At 46.0% G+C, this 4,088-nt stretch overlaps 1 protein-coding gene across 1 annotated transcript in view; it reads right to left on the bottom strand.

Annotated features, from left to right (window-relative positions):
* B4galt5 (beta-1,4-galactosyltransferase 5) overlaps positions 1–4,088 on the bottom strand; it is a 109,963-nt gene that overhangs the window by 51,898 nt on the left and 53,977 nt on the right. The gene's annotated exons all lie outside the window — the stretch shown is intronic.

The raw sequence follows: 4,088 nt of genomic DNA, 5'->3' as shown, positions 1-4,088 counted from the left end.
TGCAAAGGTGCTCGCTCTATCATTGAACTACATTCCTAGCCTTTCTGAAATTCTATTTTGAGATAAGGCTCACTGAATTGCGCAGACTGGCCTTGAACTTGTGAGCCTCCTGCCTCAGCCTCCCAAGCAGCTGGGATTACGGGTGTGTATCACTTCATCCAGCTTTGGCTGGCTGTCTTCATGACTCTGTTAATCCCATGGGGTTTGGGAGCCTTGCCAAGGCCACCTGTTGGGCAAAACTGCAGTAACCACCAACACAGCTGCGGTCACTCCAAGCTGTGTCTTTACATAAACTGCTCTGATCTCACAAATATTTAAATGTTTAGCTCAAAAACTGCAAACTATTCACACAAAAATGTGTTCTGGCTGGCCTACCAGGTAATGTCTAGGTTTTTTCTTTTATCTTTCTAGTGTATTAATTAGCAAATAGACTGGTGGAGGGGCTGGGGAGATGGCTCAGTAGGATAAACGCTTGACTGACAAATGCAAGGATCTGAGTTCAATCCCTGGTTCCGCAAAAAAAAAAAAACCTGGTCAAATAGACTGGTGGTTCAAAGTATTAATTTTGGAGGAAGACTAAGTCCTTCAGCTAAATGACTTCCTGAAAATTCTTTAAGCAGTCTGCTCTACTTTCCTCATCCACAAGATGGGGATAAAAATATCCCTAGCTCACTTGGGTTTAAATGAATTGATATTTGTAAAGTACTTAGGAATAAAGACTAGAGCGCAGTAAGTACCTTACGCATCGATCAGCAGGTGCAGAGGGCTAGGAGCCGTCTCCTTCCAGCAGAAAGCGGTCTTTAATGAACTCTAGGCCTTACAAAGAATAGCATTTGAATTTATACCACCTGGGCCAGCCAAATAGCTCAGTGGATTAAAGTATCTGCAAGGGCTGGGGGTTCAATCCCAGGCCTGCCATGCCGGCCCCACGGCGAGGGCATACTGAGACAGCAATTGAGACTGGGCAGGGTGGTGCGCGTCTGTAATCCCAGCTCTTGGGAGGCTGTGAACAGGCGGATCACTAAGAGTCTGATCAAGTAGTGAGACCCTGAACACCCTGTAGACCCTTCCCTAAAATAAAAAAAAATAAAAAAAAAAAAAAATTATTTACACCCCCCTGATCTAAGTGAAAATGGAAAATAGCTTACAAAAATCAGAACTTCAATACACCTATCTTCCAAGGAGTTCTATTTATATTCGCTTGTTTATAATGCATCCATCACCATTTGAATGTCTACTGTCTAGAGTCTAGTCATGTTGCCCCAAAGACATTAAAATGAGAAGATAGCTTAGTGGCAAAGAGCCCAGCCTCCAAGGGAATACCTGGGCTGAAGCAATGGCTTTAGCACAGCCTAACTGTGTGACCCTGTCCAACTACCTAGACTCACTGTGTAACTTCCTCATGTACCCAACGAGAAAGTCACAAAACCAACCTCAGTGACACACACGAGACCCAGAGCACAGCGACTAGAGGACAGTGGACCTCCCTCCAGTAAGTCAGTTACGGTTATTTCCAAAAGCCTTTGTTTTTTAATAATTTATAGAAAAGCTGAGACCAAGCTGAATACAGTAGAGCCCTCGTATTCTTACTGTTTTTATCCACATGTCTATTCTCATTTTGGAGAGTTAAACAACTTTTGAGCTGCCTTTAATATTCATGACTACAACTGCAAACTCCCTCTTTGAGCACTTACAGGTGAACTGATTTAACCAGTCTGTTCAGCTGTGTCATGGTCAGAACAGAGACGTGGATAAGTAGCAAGGATGCCACAAACCTAGTGACTGACACTTTCTCCTTGTCACTGTCTCTATAAACAGCTTCAGCAGGTGCAGGGCATGTTCTCAACTTGAACCATTTTTGCTCCAGGGCCCTCTGAAACAGTAGTTCCCAACCAGCTTAAAATGGAAATGAAAACGGACCTCAGGGCTGGGGGATGCTCAGCAGAACAAGCACTTCCTGGCAAGCAAGCGCAAGGGCCCCAGTTCAATCCCCAGTTCCGCCAAAATTTTTTTTTTAAAAAAAAAAAAAGGACCTCAGTGGAAGGTGGCAAGGAGAGCAGCTGCTGAGCTGTGGAAGGTCGGCCTCTGGAGAGGCTGTAGGGAAGGCTGTGGGGGCTGGGGGCTGGGGGCGGACAGGGACAGGGACAGGAACAGGGACGGGGACAGGGGGGGTGCTGGCTCCAGGCCTGGATTCCACTGCTCTGGGGACAGTCTACTATCTGTCTCACTCCTGCATATCTGCTCACCTCCTACAGCTAACATAAAGGTGGTATAAAATATTTTTAATGGTACAAAACAAATTAAGGACTCCAGGCCATAGCTTTCCAAGCCCACTCCAAGCCACCAGCCATTTGGCATAATTTTTAAAGCATTATTCTTTAGGAGTAAGAAAGAGTATCTTCCAAGTTGAAGCTTTAAAGTATTTACAATGAAAAGCTTATTATGGGATAAACAGGCACCCAAAATGGCAATCTCTGAGCACTGTAGACAGGTTTCCTTGTCCCAGGTCCTGCCCTGCTTGCTGTTCAGTGTCTCTGACTCAGCACCCGGGAGGCCCGAAGAGAGGGAGGGAGCACCACGGAGGAGCCATGCATTATTAACCAGGCCACCGGCATCAGAGCAGAAGGATGTGAAAAACCAGAAAAGGCCTGCAAGAGAAGAGGAAGTGCAGCCGAGACCTAAGCCGCGGTTGGCAGCTCACGGCGTTCAGCAGTGCCCGCCTCAAGTTCCTCTAGGTTATTCTCTCCTCTCACTTATGCTAATGCTGGGCTCCTTCCCTCCTTCCTATCTTCAGTGGCTATCTATATTCACTGAGTGGACACTTCTTTCTGTTCGCGATACTTCTTTCTGTTCACATCAGTTTTAAGGACAGCAATGGAGACAGACTCAGCCGTGCTTACTGCTCTGCAGAAACCCCAGGAAATACCAGTCCGGGCTGCGCCCTTACCATCAACTAGAAACCAAGACTGTCTGTTCTGTGCCGGAACAAGCAAACAAGTGACTCAAGCTCTCAATACACAAGAGGCAACCTAATGGCACGCTCTCAGCCACCGTGGTGGCTGGGATCTACCACTGAATTGTGGTCCTGAATGGAGGCTGGTGGATGGACTCAAAATCCCATTCCACCTGTCTGTGGGTGGACTGGGAAGCTAGAGACAGGAACCCTCCCTTTTAGGCCAGTTGTTCCAACTAGGGATGATTTTGCTCTGCAGGACATCTGGAAAAAAGTATTTGGCTGTAACAACTGAGGAAAAGCGTGCTACTGGCTTCTAGTGACGACTGGCCCAGGAGGCTGCTGGCCAACTACAGTGCCCAGGACAGTCCCTTCACAGAGAAATCATCCAGCGCAAAAGGACGAGGAAAGGGATAAGATAGAGGGAGTCTGCTTTAGATAAATCCCCTTTGGCTACTGGGGGAGGGAGGGCAGATACATCGGGTTGAATGAACCCAGCACTTCAGCTGAGCTACATTATAAATTTTTAAAAATCATTTATTTGGTAAAGGAACTCATTATGCAGCTCACACTCAGTGATCCTCCTGTCTCAACCTCCCCAGCACTGGGATTACAGGCATGTGCTATTATACCCAGGGTTCCAGGGCCAGCACAGCACTCGGTAGTGGAGATCAAACCCCGGTCCGTGCGCCAAGCTAACTCCCCAGCCCCTACCAATCCTCTTTAAACATTCTTTGTTTTTGAGATATGGTCTCGCTAAATCACCAGATTGTCCAGATGGGACTCAAAATAGCAATCTTCCTGCCTGGATATCCCAGAATGCTGGGATAAGCATATGGCACCACAACCAGCAATTTATATTCTTTGTACTTTAACTTTTAAATTAACCATTGAGCTGGGCATGGTGGTGCACATCTATAATCCCTGCAATCCGAGGCTAAGACAGAAAAATGGATATACAGTGAGTTCAAGGCCAGCCTGAATTACACTAGTGAGACCCTGTCTCAACAAACAAACCAATAAGCTTTTGATAAAGATAAGATAAACAGTAACACAAATGTTAAGCTGATATTGGTTGGTTCATTTTTAGATTAGTAAACATGTTTCAATTCCCAATATATCAATTCTTCCTTAA

This window comes from Octodon degus, unplaced genomic scaffold, assembly GCF_000260255.1.
Source record: "Octodon degus isolate 3935 unplaced genomic scaffold, OctDeg1.0 scaffold00077, whole genome shotgun sequence".
Lineage (NCBI taxonomy): Eukaryota > Metazoa > Chordata > Mammalia > Rodentia > Octodontidae > Octodon > Octodon degus.
Note: the sequence above shows the minus strand (reverse complement) of the source record. Positions and strands in the feature narration are given on the sequence as shown.